Raw genomic sequence first — 22,436 nt, 5'->3', positions numbered from 1 at the left:
AGAGAGAGAGAGAGAGAGAGAGAGAGAGAGAGAGAGAGAGAGAGAGACTGGAGAGAGAGAGTTCTGTGATTAAGAGCACTGGCTGTCCTTGCAGGGGCCTAAGTTCATTTCCCAGTACCTGTGGCTTCTTACAACTATCTGTAACTCCAGTTCCAGAGGATCTGATGCCCTCTTTTGCTCTCAGTGGACACTGCATGGATGTGGTGGATAGACATACATGCAGCCAAAACATCCATGCACATTAAAAAGGAATAAATTAATTTGTTGAAATAATTATTTAAAACCGGCCACAGGTCAAGCCTAGCTCAGCCTCCATGTTCCGCGGCCGGAGGCTACGTGCGCGCTGCAGCTAGAAACGGCCAGCCAGAAACACCAGCCCTGCCACCCGTGAGATGTCAGTGTGGGAGATGGCTCTGCCAATCTTCCACACTGTCTCCGCCAGGCAGGGCATTGCCCAGACCATCCCACCATCCACGCGGGCCCAGTAATAAAATGAGACTCTAATGCGTAAAAATTAATCAAAGGTTTTATATGTTTGGTAATGCTCAATAACAAGATGCCCATACGAAGAGACTTGTTTCCCAGTTAGCTAACGTAAATAAAAGTTGTTGCCTTCAACTGCTCTCCACACCTGTGTGGCTCTCCCTCATTCCTACATCTCTGTTCTCTCTAGCTCCTCCTCTTCCTCTTCCTTTTCCTCTTCCAACTCCTCCCATCTTAGCTCCTCCTACATTAGTTTTTATAAAGTTAGGACTCAGTTTAACCCTTCATATAACATTTCTCTTTGCCTGAGGGTTCAAGGATAGAGCTGTCTGTACTCAGTGGCTCAGAGTCTTCAGCTTCGACGAGGCCATAGACATCTCTCTACCTGTGTGGCTTTGACCCCTCTCCCATGTTAGCATCATTCCTGAGCAGTACCTATAATGTAAATAAATGAGTGGGGGTTGGTAGGAGAAGTAAATACATTTGTCTACAGCTGCCAGAAACACATGCTGCAAACATAAATCACATTTAGCCCCACACCCTATTAAGTAGCTTTATCTGAATTAATGAATATGAGATAGGTTATGGAAATGCCTATAGATCACCAGAAAAGATGGAGGAGACAACTGGAACGCAAAGCTTTAGCGCCGACAAAATTCACTTTGCCACAGGAAGCCTATCCATCAAAGACTGAGGGGTTGGGCTCTGAAATTGGGTCTCTGGGCAGCCAGACCCTTCCAACTCAAGATCAAAAAAGACTTTATTCTGTTTTGGGAGCTAAGTGATGTGGCTGGGATAGGGCTTACCTGCTGGTCTGTACTCACCTGGAACAAAGACATCCAGGTGTATCTGCCAGGAAGTGGGGAACCTCAGGCTTGTGCTGATAGACAGAATAGTCGGGTCCCCTCTGCAGCCTACAGTCAGGCTGGGGTTGCCAGCAAGAGCTGGTGCTGGACAGCGGCAAGTCAGCGGCTGCGGTGCTTGATTGGTTGCTCCGGTGCTGCTGAGGCTCTGCCCATCATCCTGCCACGTGGGAGACAGCCAAGAGAAGCAAGGCTGTTCCTGACAATATAAGAAAACTACACACTCACTGAAGCCGCCTGGAAAAGGTCAGGACATTTGGGAAAGGTCGGGGTTCACGGCTGTGAACATGGAGGTAGGCAGTGTTCCGCTCAGGATGGCTTCTGCATACACAGCAGGAGACAAAGACTGTAAGCTCCCACGCCAGGCTTTGCTCCCCTCTCTGTCTCTTTCTCTGACTTTCTTGAGAGTAAAGGCAGCATACATTTTTCAGGTCTTCCCCAAAGAAAGCCTGTCTAAGTAGCACCCTTAAGCAGTTTTATTATGGTGACACTGAGGTCCACCAAGGTAAAGCCACACAAGATTCTGACAGTCTGTGCTCACCCGGCCAAGGCGCTCATGAGTGTCTGCTGAGATGTAAGGTAATCAGGTACCCTGGGGCCTTGTAGAGGGACTCTGGCTTTCATTGCTCAGTGGCTGCTGCTTTACACAGGCTAACAAGGGAGCATTTGAGACGGATGTGTAGACGTGTTAGATAATATCATGGTTGCCAGAGTAAAAAAGAACACGGTAGGATCTGTATACAACCTCCAGAGCAACAACAAACATCACCAAAAGGGGCCAGGGCATCAGATAGACAAGGCACCATAAAGACAGGGCATCAGACAGACAGGGCACCATACAGACAGGGCATCAGACAGACAGGGCACCATACAGACAGGGCATCAGACAGACAGGGCATCAGACAGACAGGGCAGCAGACAGACAGGGCAGCAGACAGACAGGGCAGCAGACAGACAGGGCAGCAGACAGACAGGGCAGCAGACAGACAAAACATCAGACAGACATGGCATCAGACAGACAGGGCAGCAGACAGACATAGCATTGGACAGACAAGGTGACAGACAGACAGACAGACAGGACATCAGACAGACCAGGTGACAGATAGACGGCATCAGACAGGGCAGTGTGATAAACTGTGTTGCTTGTTAGATGTCTTACAGCACCTGCTGGAGTGCCCTGGTCACCTTCCCCAGGGGAGATCAGAACTCAGAACTTGAAGTATAGCTTCTACAGGATGTATAGCATGTTCACACCATTGTACAGTTGGAAAAAATGGAAACGCAGCCATTATAAGTTGGGGACTTAGGTTGTTTGAGAGGTGAATGTGGTGTTTCACGCTTATCATCCCAGAGCTGGGGACTGCCCATCCAGCTTCAACTACTAGGTTAATTCTGGGCCAAAATAAGTAAGTAAGCTAATTAATTAACTAATTAATTAATTAAAGTGGATTCCACATACCTGACAAATATGTGAGGTTGCTCACTAACCTCTGACCTCTGTCATACATACATGCACATGTGAACACATATACAATTTGCAAAAAGGCTCAGAGGCTCCTGCATGACAGTCTCTTTACAGAAAAGCAGGTCAGGCCACTCACTGCACACAAACACTTGTTGCCTGGGAAATATCTGAGGTTGCTCACTGACCTCTGACCTCCTTAGTCACATGTAAACACACACACACACAATTTGCAAATAGACTCAGGCTCATACACCACCATCTCTACAGAAAAACAGGCCAGCCCACTTCCTCAACACAAACACTTGTGGGCAGGAGTCTGGGTACCTAGGAAGCGCAGGTTATCTCAGATGATTCAGTTGAATGGTGTCTCAAAGTACTCACAACTATCTATTCTTCACATCCTTGAACTGAAAGTGCTTGACTTTAGTGATTCTCACATCACAGAACCAATGCTATGTTAGAGTGGGGCCAGAGCTGGTGTAGAGTCTCAGAGCTCATTTCTCTTTTAAACTCTGATGATGAAGTCCAACCCCAAAGGGCTGTACACTCAAATCCCTGTTTATCTCAAATACAGTTTCTTTTGAAAAAAAAAAAAAAGCCAGTATCCCAGAAAAAAGAAATTAAATCAATAGCTTGGCGTATGAGACGTTTGGTCTGGGCTGCAGGGAGGATGCCCGTCAAGAGTAATGAGAATGTCTTAATCAGAGGGCCACATGCTACAGGTGTGGCCAGCAGCTGCTGAGATGGCCACCAATGACCCTGGAATTCACAGCTTGTGTCGTCCTGTATCCTTGAGGATGGCCAGGCATGCATGGCTACTTGAGTCTGACAGAATAAGACATAAATGATAGGGTGTCAGTGCTCATGTACCTCAGTCGGTAGAGCGCCTCCTATCTGTAGGACTCTGGGTTGCAGATGTGTCACAGTACCCAGATTTTATGTGAGTTCTGAGGATTCAAATTCAGATCCTCACACCTGCACAACAAAGTCTTTCTTCCCCACTAAGCCATCTCCCAAGTCCCAATGTATCTTTTATTTATTTTTCTCTTCCCCAAACTGAAAAATAAATTTAAAAAAGAACTATCCATTTTCTAGTAATTTATTCTTCTAATGAGATATTCTAGGAAAAATGAGTATTACTAAACCTTTGTGTAATGAAATATTCATCTCGGGGTTGTTTGCAGAAGAAAATGTTTCAATGTCTCCAAACAAGAAAGGATAGAAGATGTGATTCTATCTAAATGGTACAACAGTGTGTAAATATTTAAGACCTTATTTCTAAAGGACATTGTGAGAAAATGTTCTTAACTTGGTGATGTCACAGATGAGAAAAACGTAGAGTGGACCTCCCTGGGTGGAGTAGATTCTTCTAGAGAGAATTAACAAATGATGTCTACTGATCTTTCTGGAAAAAATACTCCAAGTATCTGATGGTAAGTATTTATTGCTTTTATGTCGATGAGGAAACAGACAAGTCAGAACCAGAATGTAAAACACTCCTGCCCCATCTCAAGAAGTTTTGGAAAAGTGTGGTGTTCCCCCATGAAGTGCCTGGTGCCTACAGAAGCCCTTTGTCGAAGCAATAGAGGCCTACAATGAGACAGCCTCCGTTGCTCCTGTGTGTGTACGGAGGTGAAGACAGAGTGCTGAGAAGGGAACGGAAGGCCCAACAAGGTGACCCAGCAGGTAACAGCCTTTCCCACCCAGGCTGATGACCCAAGTTCAGTCAGTCCCTGAAACTCACATGGAAGGAGAGAACTTATCCCCACAAATTGTCCTTTGACTCCCACAGTGTGCTGTGGTACATGCACACATGCATGCCCGCACTCACGCGCAAGCACACACACACAAAACATAAAAAATAAATTTCAAAACACACAAAACAAAACATGGATGAGAATGTGATAGAAAATTCCAGACTTCCTTATGCACAGTAAGTCCCAAGACATTTATTAATTTCCTGTTGTTTTCCCCCCAAAATGGGGGGAAAATATGTGCTTAACATAAAAAAATGTTTCATGTGCTTAACATAAAAAAATGTGTTAGGGTCACTAACCCTTCTTACCCAGTGTCACCCAAGTTCATGGCAGCCAGGCTGTCTAGGTGACTATTGTTTGCAAAGGAACAATGTTTCCCTGGGCAAGCTGGATGCTGAATCTCTTCCCTAGCCTTGATTCTTCCTGGGTACCTTCAACTCAGGATGCTCAGAGGATCTAGCAGCTAACACCTGCAGGTCAGGCAGAGACTGCAAGCAAGGAAGTCCCTGCCCACAGCATTGGGGTGTGGCTCTTTATTGTTTAGTCTGAGACTGGGTTGCTTTCCTTTGCTTGTGGGGGTGAGCCCAGCTCTTACTCAGGTTCTGATGGTTGGCTAAATGCTAATCTTGGAAGCCATCCGTCCCTACTGAGGCTCCTAAGAATAGGGTTACCCTAGTCAGACAGCCACTGATGGGAACAACTGTCTGTGAGTGCTTTTAAGTCATGGAATCACTCTTCCTCTCTGGCACCAAGGGAGGTGAAACAAAGCCCACCCACTCTTTTCAGCCCTTGAATTAAGTTTGAGAATGTTGCCAAGTTTCCAGGCAGCAGTTGGAGAACCAGTGGGTACACAATAAACACTTTACCCCTGTTCCTTGCACTCAGCTGGGTGTTGTTAGGATCCTGAGGTGCTGCCTGCAGTCAAGCTCAGGTCTGCAGGGCTGTTTCCACTCGGCTCTTTCTGTCTCCTAGGTGTGGTAGGGGCTCGAGGGGGACGACTTTTCAGCTGCTTTCAAAGTCTTTTGGATAAACACGTTAAGTGTCTCACAAAGAGAGAATACGGAAATTATGAGTTCTGATTCCCAGCCTTGGTGAACCTTCCTCATACTTCAGGCTGCCTAGAATCCACACCCTTTTCACACAACGGGATTTTCCCTACAAGGCCTGAATTGCCTTTTGCTACAGGTACCAAATATCTGGCTAGTCTCTTTCTATTCTTCCTTGTAGTCAGAGCAAAGATATGTGACCGGGGACTGTCAATGGATATACCAGCAGCAAGCTTTGAATCTGAATCCAGTGGGAGAAGCCATCAGGATTCTGGGGCTCAGGGAGGTTGGGGCTCAGGGATTCTGAGCTCAGGGAAGCTGGGGCTCAGGGAGGCTGGGACTCAGGGAGGCTGGGGCTCAGGGAGGCTGGGGCTCAGGGATTCTGGAGCTCAGGGAGGCTGGGACTTGGGGAAACTATCTTAGTAAGGATTGGACAGAAGAATGCTGGAGTTCAGATATGCTAGAGATCTGTGCCCTCTTACAGTGTTTGAAACAGTGATCGCTAACCACTTTTCCATACCCCACTCTCTGTAATGAGAGCATCAAGGGTCACACCAGATCCTCCTATTTCCCACAAGCATAGTAAATGAAATAGAATGAAAATTCAGCTCCATTCTTTCCAAATCCCTACTACATTTGGCGTGGGGTATCTGGGTATCTGGGTATCATCAGAAAGGATGGAGGAAGTGATGGGACCTAAGTCAGAATCCAGAGACCGTCCCTGCTATGTGACCATGGTCTTCTTTTCTCCAACGTTGTCTTCTCAATATCCATAGACCTACATAGTGACATCATAGCCCCGTTATATTAAAACAAAACACAAATCACCCCTCAGGGATCCCTGCTGTGAGTGCTTCCTTCTCTGATGTTCTTTCACCCAAATTAGAAGTATATATCATTTTTATGTGCTTGGAGAAGTCATTAAATAAGCTATCAGAGTGGCAGTGGCCACCAAAATGAGCGACATGGATATTTTAGGAGTGTTTAGGGACTGGTTATTATATCTTATGGGCACCAGACAGCATCTGGTGCGGTATTGAGCCATATTCTCTCCTTTATAAGATAAAAACCTGTAAGCCACAGTGAGGTGAGGACCCACTTGGGATTAGGCCGTCAGATGCAGTGCCTGGCAACCACTCACATCCCCTATTTCTATGTGGGGCTGTCCCGAGGTCATCACTGGTGAAATTTCTGCAGCCAATCAGAAGTCCTGAGCTTTTAAGATCTTATCTTTAAAATGCTCAGGGCAAGGCTGAGAAAACAATACAACACAGTCTTGGGTTCATCTTTGTTCTTAGTCCATATTTTGTTTTTAATTTTACTTTTAGATTTACTTTAGTTTATGTGTATGAGAATTTTTACCTGCATGTATGTCTGTGCATTAGAAAAAGCCATCAGAGTCTTTGGAACTAGAGTTGCAGGCTGTTAGGAGCCACCATAAACCAGGCAATAGGCAGGCCTGTAGAGCATCTCCTTGTTTGTTTTCTGAGACAGGCTTTCACTGTGTCTCCCTGACTTTCTTGGGACTTGCTCTGTAGACTAAGCTGGTCTCAAACTCAGATACCTGCCTGCTCCTGCCTTCTGAGTGAGGGGATTGAAAGTGTACACCACCGTGCCCAGCTAGCAGGAATTTTTCTTAATCAGTGGTTATGGAGGAGGATCCAGCCTATTGTGGGTGGTGCTATCCCAGAGCTGGTGATTCTCAATATAAGAAAGCTGGCTGACCAAGCTGTATGGATCAAATCAGTAAGCAGCACCCCTCTGTGGCCTCTGCATCAGCTCAGGCCTCCAGGTTACTGCCCTGGGTGAGTTCCTGTCATTATGGCTTTTGATAACAAACCATTATATGGAACTGTGAGTGAAATAAACCCTTTTCCTCCCCTAGTTGCCTTTGTACCTTTGGTCATAGTGTTTCATCACAGCAATAGTAACCCTAACTGAGACAACAGACTGTGTTTATCTCAGCTCAACTCTCACTACCATGTTTAACGATAAAAGCTGGGGTTATTCCCATTGCAGAACCAAGCCGAAGAAGCTGGCCGCTGCTGCAGTTGCATACAACCATCCTGGCACCGAGTGTGCTCTTAGGCTGAGTTGTGTTCTTAAGCAATAAGTAGTGATGAGCAAGCTTGTGTTTCTCACTATTGTGGAAGCTGAGGCATTCAAGAGCAAGGGGACTCATGTGGCCTTTCAGGACTGTAACATGGCAGAAAGGCAAAGACTGAGAAGAGGACAGAGAAGCAGTTCAGTCCTGAGGAGGTATGAGCCTGAAGACATGCCATCATGTGGGTGTAGCCGAGGCCCTCTCTAGGACAGGGCAGAGATTCCAGAGCTTCTGGGAGTTCACAGATGCTTGTCTTCTCAGAGCCTGCAGAGCTGCTTCTCCAGGATGACTCTCCATCCCTGAGACCAGCCCTAAGGACAGTTCCCCACCCATGTCTGGTCAAGAGCAGATGCAAAGATACTGCCTGCTATGTCAATTGGACATGGTAGTGAAGACTGGCCTCTCCACACTGCAGTGGAGTTTGCTCCCTGGTCTGCCCGAAAAGGTGTTGGTCCCAAGGGTATACCCTAATAAATTTCCACATGCATATCTTCATCTTAGAGTCTATTTCCTGGGAAATGAGCAAGGCTGCATGCTTCACTCAGACCATTGGGAGATATCACTATAGCAAATCTAGAGAGACTAACTTCTTATATGCTGAGTTGGAAGGGTAGTGTCTCAAACCAGCAGGAGGTCGGCAGCTGAGTGGACGGTTTGCCAAATGCATTCGTTTTCACCACACACCAACCATATAGTCAGGGTCTTGAGGCCTCAGCACACATGGCTTCTTGGGGTCAGATGACTTACACAGGTGGCTCTATCTCTTGTAAGATTCAGCCAGGCCCTTGACAATGTCCCCTCCCTGAGGTGGGCAGAACAGCATAGTCCCTGGACAGCCACAGTTCACATTGTGTTCAGTTGTTGTTTTGTATACTCTGTGCCTGTCCTAAGCAGAAACACACAGCGAGCAGCATGCATGGGTGTGGACCTTAACTTCATCATACGTTCACATGCTGGTTTTTTTTAGTGTGAATGTGTGTTGGTCCTTGAGTTATCTGCAATTGTTTCTAATCCTGGAAAGTTACAACTAATAGAATAGATCATCTGCAATTCCTGGAAGTGGTGTTCTGAGGTCAAAGAGGCGCTGGGGATGGCGTGAGAGGTGAGAGTATCCTTTCTTGACTGGAGCCAGTGCCTTCTGACCCTGGTGAGCTGCCTGACCTTTGTCCCCTTGAGAGGCCCCTAGCCTATCAGTTAGCTCCTGGCATAGAAGCTGGGGAATCTGAAGTTCATTCATTACAAAGTTCTATTGACTGTCCATGAACAAGGCACCAACTTCACTTTGGGCCTTGATGAGTATAAGTCACTACTCATGTCCTATGTCATTTTTATTTCTAGACTAGTCACTTGTCACTGGAATTAGTTAAATTGGCATTATAGTATTCCTATGAGACTCTCTCTAGAACGAAGGGTTAGCTAACCAGTGGCATCTACGGTTCCACAGAGGTCTGACTTGCAGCTCCAAATGCTACAGTGTAACAGAAAGAGACAAAAAGTAGCAGATGTTTCTAGTAAGGGAAAGGATGGGAAACTGTAGAATAATAACTCAGAGAAACAGAAGGCTCTGGGATTGTGCTCAGGAAGCTAATGTCTTCCACACAAAAAGGTTTTGGTACATGCTGGCCTACCTGTATCTCAGCCTGGGAGATGGGGTGAACACTGAAGAGAATTGGACCTTGGATCATAGGGAAAGACCCAATTCCTGCCCTTTGTACCTAGTGGGACTGATGGTCAGTTTCCACAACTCCTAGACCAAAGCAGAATAATCTTCAAATAAGCCCTTAAATAGGCTCAAGGTCAGAGCCACAGTGAAGAGAAGAGCTAGTGTTCTAGCCACTGGGCCTGCCTGAGGAAAGACTTGCTCACTTGAACTTTCGATGGAGCCTATGATTAGCACAGCAGAACATACTCTGTCACAAACAGTGGGATTCCTTGAAGTACAGGCACATGATGTACTATGGTGCTTTGATCCAGAACAGACCGAGTACATAGCTAGACACCATGGGATTACAGAGTGTGGTGCTGCTACAGCCATTTTAGTGTGGGTAAGCATACTCTATGATGATCAAATTGCCTGACAGGGCCTCTCTCAGAATGTCTCTTTGTTGTTAACCAGTGCGACAGTAGTTCTTCTTTCTAGTGAGCACAAGCTGGTCTAGGTGACAGATTCTGGGGAAGCACAGTAAAGACTCTCCTGAAGTACATTTGTTACTTTTCTATGCCATGACCAATGTAATATATGGAAGAAAGAGCTTATTTGAATTTATAATACCAGTATTATAAATATTATAAGTATTATGGGCCAAAAGCCCATCACTGTCAAAGTAAAGAGGCAGGCACTGTGGCAGGAGCGGCAGCTGAGAGCTCACATCTTGAAACGATACGCTTACATCAAAGAAAGACCCAGAAAGCCCACGGGAGAGCAAGGCCTGAAGTTCTCAAAGCTCTGCCCCAGTGACATTCTTTCTGTGGTGAGGCTATGCCACCTAAAATTACCAAAGTAGCACCACCAACTGGGAAATAAGTATTCACATACCGAAGACTCAGTGTGGCATTTATTATTCAAATTACCAGGCCCAGACAAGAAAGGAGTTCCTGGATACCTATGGCCTCCCCAGGGACTATGGGGTGTTATACTGTGGGGGTAGGGAGGCAGAGCACATCAGAGAATCCTGCATCTCAGGCAAGGTGCAGTCACATAGCAGTGGCCCATCCAAAGATATGAGGCTTCTGAGGGGTAAGGGATTCTTGCAGACTGAAGAGCATCTCACCAAATTCCTGGCCCCTAGGCCAAAATGGTTTATAAGAAACAATTGATAATGATAATTATGGAAATCACAAGACAGCCATCCATGGTCCATAAAGAGGCTGTGGTCATTCAATCTTGTCAAAGTGTTAGTGTGAGGCCATGTCTGTCTTAGGGTGTTCATAAATGGATCTGTCCCAGGAGTGTGACGTGTCCGACTGCTACACTTGGTACTCTGACACTAAATTCCATGGTTTGTTTAAGGTGTGCTTCTGCTGCCAGCCAAGCAAGGCTGTTCCTCTTAGGCCAGAATTCTTGCCACTCTGTTGTCTATTACCCCTGTGACAGATTTCTGTAGTTTTTCCACGATTACAAAGTGAAGTGGCATTCTGACCTGCCAGAGGCATGCATACATGCTTGCTTTCTTATGCCCCCAGAGAGTTTCTGTGTTGTCTGTGCCATGGTTTCACAGCAGATTCTTGGGGAACAGGCACTAGGCTGGAAATTTACTGGATGTATGTTTGCTGAGATTTTCCCTTGGGGAAAGATGTGGGGTAGGGGGTAAGGAAGCAGGTAAGCAGAAGAAGGAAGCTTTGAGGTAGTCTTAACAATGCTTTGACAATACTTGGATCCAGGATAGCCCACAGGGGAGTACAGAACTTATCTTTACCCAATGGAGGCTTTACTTTTGTCTAAGAGTCAGGGAGATCAAGCCTTGAGTTGCTCTGCTCAGCAGAATACACTCTTTACTTGGAGCCTCGGCCCGTGTTAGAGAGCATGTGTCAACACAGTGACTTAGGGGAGGGGCCTAGGTCACGTGAGATTGGGATTGTTTTGGCTACACTGGGTCTTTCGTATTTCCATATGTGGTGGTTTGAATAGGTTTGGCCCCCATAGGTTCATGTGATTCAATATGCTTGGCCTAGGGGAAGTGGCACTATTAGGAGGTGTGGCCTTGTTGGAATAGGTGTGGCCTTGTTGGAATAGGTGTGGCCTTGTTAGAGGAAGTGTCACTGTGTGGTGGGCTTTGAGGATGTCTACTGCTCAAGCTCTGCCCAGTGCAGAAGGGATAGTTCCCTTCTGCTGTCTGCAGATCAAGAAAGAGAACTCTCTGGCTCCTCTAGCTGCAAGACTTCCTGCACACTGCTATACTTCCCACCGTGATGATAACGGACTGAACCTCCAGCTGTATATGTAGGGGAGGATGGCCTTGTCGGGCATAGGTGGGAGAGGAGATCCTTGGTCCCATGAAGGCTAGACGCCAAGTGTGGGGGAATTCTAGAGTGGGGAGGTGGGAGTGGGGGGTAGGTGAGGGTACATCCTCATAGAAGCAAGAGGCGGGGGATGGGATGGGGGTTCCTGGGCGCGGGGGTGGGGGTGGGGGTGGGCGGAGAAATGGGGTAAGGGGATAACATCTGAAATGTAAATAAAATATCCAATTTAAAAAAATGGACTGGCCGGGTGGTGGTGGCACACGTCTTTAATCCCAGCGCTTGGGAGGCAGATCCAGGCGGATTTCTGAGTTCGAGGCCAGCCTGGTCTACAGAGTGAGTTCCAGGACAGCCAGGGCTATACAGAGAAACCCTGTCTTGAAAAACCAAAATAATAATAATAATAATAATAATAATAATAATAATAAAATAAAAAAATAAAAATAAAAATAAAAATAAATAAATAAATAAATAAATAAATAAATAAAAATTTTAAAAAATGGACTGAACCTCAGAAACTGTAAGCCAGTGCTAATTAGATGTTTTCCTTTATAAGAGTTGCCTTGGTCATAGCATCTCTTTATAGCAATGAAATCCTAATCGTTTGAAATTTGAGATTTTGTTTCAGTCTCTTTGAAGAATTGCATTGAAATTTTGATAGGGACTTCATCAAATCTATAGATTGCTTTTGGCAGAATGGCCATTTTCGTATTATTAATCCTAGCTGTCATAAGTCTGGAGGAGCTTTCCTTATTTGAATGTCCTCTTCTATTTCTTTTGTTTGTTTGTTTGTTTGTTTGTTGACGTAATTAATAAACAAGAGAAAGAAGCCTGAATACAGTGTCAGCCAGATGACCAAGGTTAGCATCAGTGCTGATGACTGGGAGGGAGCTTCATGTGGATGATGAAATGACACTTGTCCATCTTCTCCGTGAAAGTCACAACCTCAGCTTAGTCATGGAAAGTATAGCCGACAGTCTCGGCTGAAGGATATCCCACAGTTATTAACCAGGACTATCCAAAGCTAGGGTCAAAGAAACACGAAAATATCGACAATTAAATGCCATGTGGTGCCCTAGAGGGGATCCTGGAATGCGGAAAGAATATTAGAGATAACCAAGGAACAAGAATGAAGCATGTGGGGCTGGAGAGATGGCTCAGCGGTTAAGGTCACTGGCTGGTCTTCCAGAGGATCTGGGTTTGAGTCCCATCACCCCCATACCAGCTCACAACTCTCTATAGCTATAGTTTTGGAGGATCTGACACTCTCTTCTGTCTTCCAAGGGCACTAGGCACACAGTTGGTACATAGACATACATGCAGGCAAAATACGCATAACGTAAAATTTTTTAGTTAAATAAAGAATGAGGTGTGGGAGTTAGTTGCTGTGATGGCTATTCCTGGTTGTCGACTACATCTGGAATACATTATAATCCAGAAATGGAGGTCACACCTGTGACCCAGATCTTGAGGCTGGAAGATACACACCTTTAATCCAGATCTTGAAACACACCTTTAATCTGGGCTATATCTTTTGCTGGAGGCCTACACAAGGACAATGGAAGAAGAAAGCGTTTGTTTTTCTTTGCCTGCTTGCACTTATTTGCCGGCACATCTAATGGAACCTACTTCTTCAGGATTCCAGTTTATGTAGAAGACCAACTGAACCACCCAGCCTTGTGGGACTGAGCAACTACTAGATTCCTAGTATTTACATTTATATTTAATTTACATTATTTATATTCCATTTATATTTATGTTCCACAAGTTCTGTGACTCTAGAGAACCCTGACTAATACAGAAGTTGGTACCTAGAGGAACAGAAGTAGAAGGATGAATCTTGTAAGTATTCAGAAGAGGCATTGTAATTTGCCAGCAACTGAAACCTCTCCAGTCACTCTCCTGAGACCTTGGAGAATATTGAAGGACCGTAGTGGAAACTATATTTCAAATTTAAAGATATAAATGCCTTTGATTATCTTGATCCATCCAATGTGACTGGCAATGGATTAAGTGGCCCAGTACACAAAACTTTCTACAGTTTGGGGGGATATAAGGAGAATGATTTTGCCGGGTCGTTGCTCTTAGCGTCTCTGGATACGTTAGTAAAGGAATGGAATGAGCGCCATGATAAACTTGACCAGCTCCAGATGAAAATAAACAACCTGAAGGTCTCTAACTGTGCCCTTGAAGAGGATCTTCCCTCCAGCAGCCAGAGAGCTCCAGCAGCAGAAAATCAAACTGAAGCCCTCATTATAAGGTTGACTGGATTACAACGAAAATTCAACTCTCAGCCTCATACAGTATCAACGGTTAAATTAAGGCATTAACTGGCGAAGAATGGGATCCTATAATTTGGGGATGGGGATGTGTGGGAAGACCCTGTTGAAGCTGAGAACTTTGAATCCTCAGATTCTCAAGGGTTTACCTCACCTGAGGAAGTAGTACCCCCAGCCCCTTGAAATATTACCCTTTTCACCTGAGGAACTTAAGACAGTGCCGGGCAAGACATTGATATTCCTGAAAGCCCACCAACAGTTTCTTCTAGACCTAGAACAAGACTCAAGGCAAAGCAGGCCCTAGAGGGGAGGTAGAAAGTCTAGTCCATGAGGAGGTGTGCTGCACTACTAAGGAGCTTAATGAGTTTGCTAATTCATTCAAGCAGAAGTCTGGGGAATATGTGTGGGAATGGGTTTTAAGGGTGTGGGATAACAGTGGAAGGAATATAAACCTAGATCAGGCTGAGTTTACTGACATGGGCCCTCTGAGTGGAGATTCTAGGTTTAATACGGGTGCTTGCCAGTTAAAAAAAAAGTATCAGAAGTTTTGTTTGAATGGCTGGCTGAAGTGTTTTTCAAAAGATGTCCTACTGAAAAGGAGTTGGAGATGCCTGATATTCCTTTGCTTAGTGTTGATCAGGGGATTTTAGGGCTCAGGAAAATTGCAATGCTAGAGTGGATACACTGTGTGAAACCTAATCCTCCACAATGGGAAGGTCCAGAAGACATGTCCTTCACAATCCTGTAAGAAACAAACTGGACCAGCACAAAGTTTTGTTATTGCCTTTTTCCTTATGCCAGATCTTAGAGTTGGAGATGCTGCTGCTCAATTAGATTAATTAAATGGAATGGATTTAACTGGGCCCCAACGTAGCAAGGGCTGTGTGGCAGCATCAAATCACCAGAAACAAGATGATCGTAGTTATTATAATGGGCAGCATAGACAAAACAATGTTCATAATGACCTAGCCATAATGGTCAACCCAGGAGAGGTGAATTTTATAATGGAATGACTCATATGGATCTTTGATACTGTCTAATCCATCATGGTGTTTCTAGGCTTAAAATAGATAAGAAGCCTACTGCATTTCTGTTTGTATAAGTAGGAAAATTCTCAAACAAATGAAAGGACAAAGAAAGGTTGCATTGGATCCTGGCAAAACGTAATCTCGTCCAGTGAACAGACCCCTTAAATGAAGGAGTGGCCAGGTTCCCCTCGATAAGACACCTAAAAATTTTGCTGTTAGTCTTTCTCCAGTTCTTCCCCAGAGGGATGATTGGCCTTTTACAAGGGTAACTGTACACTCGGGGAAAGGAAATGTCAGACTTTCAGGAGTCTGTTGGATACTGGTTCTGAACTGACATTGATTCTGGGAGAGCCAAAGAAATCACTGTGGCCTGCCAGTTAAAGAAGGGGCTTATGGAGGCCAGGTGACTAATGAAGGTTTGGAGTTAATAACTGGTTATTTCCCCAGTTCCAGAATGAACAGTCAGGATAGATATACTTAGAAGTTGACAGAATCCTCACATTGGTTCCCTGACCTGTGGAGTGAGGGCTGTTATGGTTGGAAAGGCTAAATAGAAACCTTTAGAGTTGCGTCTGCCAGAGAAAATAGTAAATCAAAACCAGTATCATATCCCTGGAGGAATTGCAGAAATTAGCGCCACCACTGAGCACTTGAAAGATGAGAAAGATGCAGGGGTGGTGGTTCCCAGCACATCTCCCTTTAACTCTCCTGTCTGGCCAGTGTAGAAGACAAACAGATCGTGAAGAATAACAGTTAACTATTGAAAACTAAATCAGGTAGTGACTCCAATTGCAGTTACTGTGCCAAATGTGATGTCCCTACTTGAGCAAATTCACACGCCTCCTGGTACATAGTATGTAGCTACTGATTTAGCAAAAGCCTTTTTCTCAGTATCTGTCCATAAGGACTACCAGTAGCAATCTGCTTTCAGTTGGAAAGCCCAGAGGTATACCTTTACAGTTTTGCCTCAAGGATATATTAACTCTCCTGCCCTCTGTTATAACTTGTTTAGATAGGACCTTGATTATCTGTCTCTTCCACAAAAGAGCCATTATATTGATGGCATCATGCTGATTGGACCAAGTGAGCACAACATCCACTTTGGACTCATTGGTAACACATAGGCATATCAGAGGGTGGGAAATAAAAGCAATCAAAATTCAAAGATCTCTGTGAAATTCTTAGAAGTCCAGTGGTGTGGGATATGGAGAGATATTCCTTGTAAGGTGAAGGATAAGTTATCACACCTGGCCCCTCCCACCACGAAGAAAGAAGTGCAATATTTAGTAGGTCTATTTGGATGCTGGAGACAGCACATTCCTCACTCGGGTGTGTTACTCAGGCCCATATACCAAGTGACTCAGAAAGCTGCTAGCTTCATGTGGGGCCTGGAACAAGAAAAGGCTCTTCAACAGGTCCAGCCTGCTGTTCAGGCTGCTCTACCACTAGGATCATATGATCTAGGAGACCTGATGAGACTTAAGGTATCAGTGGCAGATAGTGATGCTGTTTGGAGCTTCTGGCAGGCCCCTGTAGATGAATCACAGAAGAGACCTTTGGGATTTTGGAGCAAGGCTCTACCGTCATTTGAAGACAACTATTCTCCCTTTGAAAGACAACTCTTGGCCTGCTACTGGGCCTTAGTGGAAACTGAACATTTGACAGTAGGACACCAAGTTACCATGTGACCTGAACTGCCCAGCATGAGCTGGGTGTTATCCTCCAAGTCATAAAGGACATGCACAGCAGCAGTCTGTTATCAAGTGGAACTGGTATATAAGTATCAGGCTCGAGGAGGTTCTGAAGGCACAAGCAAATTACGTGAAGAAGTTGCCAAAATGTCTATGGCATCTACTCCTCTTACAATGCTATTTTCTGCCAAGTATGCTCCTTTAGCCTCATGGGGTGTTCCCTATGATCGGTTGACTGAAGAAGAAAAGACTAGGACCTGGTTTACTGACAGGTCTGCATGTTATTCAGGCAACACCCAGAAGTAGACAGCTGCAGTAATACAACCCCTTTCTGGGACAACCCTGAAAGATACTAGTGAAGGGAAATCTTCACAGTGGGCAGAACTTGGGGAGTACACATGGTGTTACAGTTTGTTTTGAAGAAGAAATGGCCAGATGCATGATTGTTCACTGGCCCATGGGCTGTAGCCAAAGGATTGGCTGGATGGTCAGGGACTTGGAAAGATCACGATTAGAAAATTGGTGAGAAAGACACCTGGGGAAGAAGTATGTGCACAGATCTCCCCAAATGGGCAAAGGATGTGAAGATATTTGTGACCCATGTAAATGCTCACCAAAAGGTGACTTCAGCAGAAGAGGCGTTCATAATCGAGTAAATAAGATGACTATTCTGTGGACAGTCAGCCTCTGTCCCCAGCTGTCCCTGTCATGGCCTAATGGGCACATGAACAACAGCAGAGACCAACACAGAGCCCTCCATATGACACCATTCCTCGAGGCGACCAGCCAGCAACCTGGTGGCAGATTGACTACATTGAACCACTTTCTCAATGAAAAGACAATGCTTTGTTCTTACGGGAGTAGATACTTATTCTGGTAATGGATTTGCCTTTCCTACATGTAATGCTTCTTCTGCCAAAACCACCACTTTTGGAGCTGCAAAATGCTTTATCCACCATCATGGTATTCCACACGGTGTTATTGTTTCTGACCAAGGAACTCATTTCACAGCCAGAGAAATGCAACAGTGGGCCCACAGTCATGGACTCCACTGATCATACCATGTTCCCTACCACCCTGAAGCAGTTGTTCTGATAGAAAGATGGAATGGCCTTTTAAAGACATAGTTATAGTGCCAATTAGGTGGCAGCAACATGGAAGTGTTCTTCAGAGGCAGAGTTCTTCAGAAAGCAGTATATGCTTTGAATCAGTGTCTGGTATAGGTACAGTTTCTCTAATAGACAGGATCCATGGGTCCAGGAATCAAGGGGTAGAAAAGGGAATAGTTTCACTATGACCCACTAGGTATTTTTTTTTGCTTCTTGTTGCTGCAAGAAGTTCTGCTGTCCTAGAAGTTTTGGTTCCAGAGCTGGGAATGCTCCTACCAGGAGCCACAACAAACATTCCATTGAACTGGAAGCTCAGACTTCCCCCTGGTCATTTTCTAACGGCCTTAAACACACAGGCTAAGAAAGGAATAACAGTGTTAGGAGAGAAATTCAGATTACCATGGGGAAATTGGATTGCTTCTTCACAACGGAGGTAAGAAGGGTCATATCAGGAGTGCTGGAGATCCTTTAGGGCACCTCTTAGTACTACCAAGTCTTGTGATTAAAGTCAATGGGAAACTACAACAGCTTAATCCAAGCAGAATGACAAAGGGGACAGACCAACCAGGAATGACAGTATAGGTTACTCCTCCAGGAAAAGAGCTAAGACTTGCAGAGGGTGGAAGAAATAAAGAATGGGTAGTAGAGGAAGGTAGTTATAAATGCTATCTAAGGCCATGTGACCAGTTATAGAAATGAAGTTTATAAGTGACATGAGTGTTTCTATTTTATTTTGTTACTATCCTTTTATAGGGACACTGACCTATTCTAAATTACAATGTATTTGTGATTGTAAAAGGGTTAGTCATATCATCTTAAGTATATTTATGACCTGGTTATTGCAGTCATCATCCATAAGATATGATTTGTGTCAAGTTGACAAGGGGTAGATTGTGATGGCTAATCCCAGTTGTCAACTTGACTCTATCAGAAATAAACTACAATCCAAAAATGGAGGGCACACTTGCAACCCAGATCTTAAGATATGATTTGTGTCAAGTTGACAAGGGGTAGATTGTGATGGCTAATCCCAGTTGTCAACTTGACTCTATCAGAAATAAACTACAATCCAAAAATGGAGGGCATACTTGCAACCCAGATCTTGAGTGTAGAAAACACAAGCTTTTGATTCAGGTCTTGAGGCTGGAAGACACATGCCTTTAAATCAAGTCTTGAGACATACTCGTAATCTGAGCTACACCTTCTGCTAAAGGTTGACTAAGGACAATGGAAAAAGGAAGTGTTCTTCTTCTCTGCTTGCTTGAGTCTATTTGCCAGCACATCTATTGGAGACTACTTCTTCAGGATTCCAGCTCATACAAAAGACCAGCTAAAATAACCAACCTTGTGGGACTGAGCAACTACGAGATTCTTGGACTTCCCATTCACAGCTAGCCATTATTGGGCTAGTTGGACTGCAGCCTGTAAGTCATTCCAATAAATTCTATATATCAAGCCACATGAGTTCAGTAACCAGGGTAGGTCACATGCGTGTGGGGTGCTAAGATAGGAGGGATGATGAACAAGGCATTTGGGGTCTCTGTACTATCTGCAACTTTTTTCAAATCTGTTCTGGAATTTAAAAATGTTGTTTAGAATAAAGGAAAGAGGGGCTGGGAGAGGCTCAGTGAGTACAGCATGTGGATCTGAGTTCGGATCCCCAGCACTTACATAAAGCTAAGTGCTAACCGTGCTCCCTAACCCTTGTGCAGCCATGAGCTTGCAGGCAGATCCTGGGGGCCTGTTAACAAGCCTAGTCAAAACAGTGGGTGGGCTCTAGGTTCAGTGAGAGCTCATGAGGTGGCCCAGTGGGTAAAGGTGCTCGATATCAAGCCTGAAGGCCTGGATTTGAACCCTGGGTCCCACAGCGTAGGAGAAAACTGACTCCTGTATGTTGTTCTCTGACTCCCACACACATGCAGGCCATGCACACACGTGTGTGCTCATGTTCGTTTCACACACACAAACACCCCTGTGTGTATATAGGTACATACACAGACAATAAATAAATGTAATGAAAAAATATGTCATAAATGGTAAAAGGCACAATTAAAAAAAAATAAGTCAGAAGACTCCATGAAGAAGATATCCAAGAGTTCCAGCCTCCTTGCCCATTCCCATGTGCAAGTGCACTTGCACACATACCTACACATACATGTGCACATGCAAGCACATGCACATGCAAGCACATGCACATGCAGGGAGTCTATTGAATCAGGCCTCTCCCAGACCCCCTTGCAGCCCCACACCCATGCAGGAGGACAGGGCTGTCCTCTTGCTCAGCCCCAGTGGGTCTCGGCTGGAATTTTAATTGCTCCCTTAGGATTGAGAAGAAGCTCCTAGAAATGTCACAGAGTCCTAAACTGGTAAAGGATTAAATGATATTGTCACTTAATGTTGAGGGTGAGATAAGTCCTTTATTCTTTAGGGGAAAGTGAAAAGATAGCCTGGTCTCACAGGACAGGCCTGGCAGCAGACATAGCTATAAACGCAGCTATGCCCCTGAAACTCCATGCTGGGTGAAGAACTAGGGTATGGGTCCAAAGGCCACAGTGACTTCAGGACAAACAGAGCGTATGGTGGCCTACCTCTCTGCTTTCTTAATAAAGGTCAGGTATACAGGAAGAATCACTTACTGTAATGCAATCCAGCTGCTGTCCTGTAGTGGATTTGGCCTAATGCTGATCGCATTCTAATGTTAAATTGTGTCCCCAAAATTGTTTGCACAAGAACTCTGCATGAGCTTCTGGGAACTTTGTCCCCAGTTGGTTCTGATTGGTAAATAAAGATGCCAACAGCCAATAGCTGGGCAGAGCAGACAGAGGTAGGATTTTAGGATTCCAGGCTTGGGACTTGGAAGGGCAGGAGGGGAAGGGAGAATCTCCATGTCAGGAAAGTAAAGACACCATGCCTGAGAAGAGTGCAGAACAGCAAGGCATGGCTGTCATGTGAAGGGTTGGGAGAGCAGGGCCCAGTTGGGAAGCCCTCTGGGTCCAGAGCAGCCAAGATAGGACATAGAAATAGTAAGTAATAACTCAGGATTAACTATGTGGAAGCTAGGCAGTGCCCCAGCTATGCTTAAGGCATAGTAAAATATAAAGGCTGTGTGTGTCTTTCATTCAGGAACATAAACCATTGGGCCGAGTAGCAAACCCACTGCCGGGGTTGTGTAATAATTAAACCAGCACTGCCTCTCATGGCTTTCCTGTCCCAACTGTGCACATGGTGCCACCTTCGCATGGAGACCAACCATGCCTTCATCTTAATTCTCACACCCAAGCTGTTTGTCCTTCCCTGGAGCTAGCAGCAAGCAGAGGAAGGAAACCCTTGTGTCCCCTGCTCTGTTACCAAACTTCTTCGGGGTACCACCAGCCACAATGGAGGAAGAGAGTATGGTAGTTCATTTTGCATTACCATAATCAAATGTCTGAGGCAAGCTAACTTAATGGAGAAAAGAGGTTTATTTAGTTCACAGGTGAGTCTAGGGGCTCAAAGTCATGATGTGGGGGGAAAGAAGACGTATTCTACCCTCCTGCATTAGCCAGGCTCCGGTGAGGATGCCACAGTGGGTGGCCTCACCAAGTCAGGCACATACGGGAGGAAGAGATCACATCTTGAGATAGGGAGTCAGAAAGAATCAGGACTCAGACTCATGCTAATGACTTGCCACAGAGAGAGCTCAGGGTCTCCCAAGAATGATAAGAAAGTCTGTGCCCACCATATTGGGAGACCTGGACACCATGTGTAAAGGAGGAAGCTCAGCTCCCACCTCAGCTCATACACTGAAGTGAAAATGGACTAATTCCCCAAGTATCAGAAGTCAAGTTATGGCACTCTCAGAGGAAAACAGAGAAGCTGGAGGTGTAGTTCAGGGGAGAGAGCCCTCAGAGCATACTTGGAGTCCTGGGTCTAGTCTTAGGTGCCACATAGACCAGGTGTGGTGGCATGCACCTGTCATCCCAAGGAAGGCTGTAGGCAAGAGGATCACAAGTTCAAGGAAATCCTTAGCTACAGTCAAGGCCAGTCTGGGCTACATGACACCCTCTGATGAAGAAGAGGGTAGGAATTAAAGAGAAGAGGAGGGAAAGGAGGAGAGGAAGGATGGAGGGAAGAAGTAGGGGGAAAGAAGAAATAATCTACTCTCCAGGATATGTGAACTGTGACGGCTGAACAGCAAACCAAACAACATGGTTTAATAATGAACAAGAGTTCTGAGGAGATGTTACCAAAGAAGCCAGGTGCAGATGCCAAACCTGCATTCTCTGCAAAAGCAGTAAGTGCTCCTAACTGCTGAGCCACCTCTCCAGCTCCCAAGCTTTTAATTTTATCCCAGTTAAAAGAAATCAAACCAAAGAACAAGCCAGGTATCTATCTATAGTCCTCCAGCTCATGGGAAGTCATGGCCGGGCTGAGCCCCATGGTTGCAACAGAAAGTTGGAGATTTCTATACCCTGAGTGTAGCAGGAAAGGAGGCAGTGGTGGCATTGTGTGAAGTTCTTCCTGATTGCCTTGTGGATTCTGGCAGGGGTTCAGTGGGCACAGTGTATGCCTTACCCTGTATAGTGGGGGAGGCTCTAGACCTATATTGCATCTCTGCTGGTGAAAGGGGCTACCACTCAATGAAAAAGACTTGAAATGTAAGCGCAGGAGGTGT

This window comes from Grammomys surdaster, unplaced genomic scaffold, assembly GCF_004785775.1.
Source record: "Grammomys surdaster isolate TR1022 unplaced genomic scaffold, NIH_TR_1.0 242, whole genome shotgun sequence".
Classification (NCBI taxonomy): Eukaryota; Metazoa; Chordata; class Mammalia; order Rodentia; family Muridae; genus Grammomys; species Grammomys surdaster.
Note: the sequence above shows the minus strand (reverse complement) of the source record.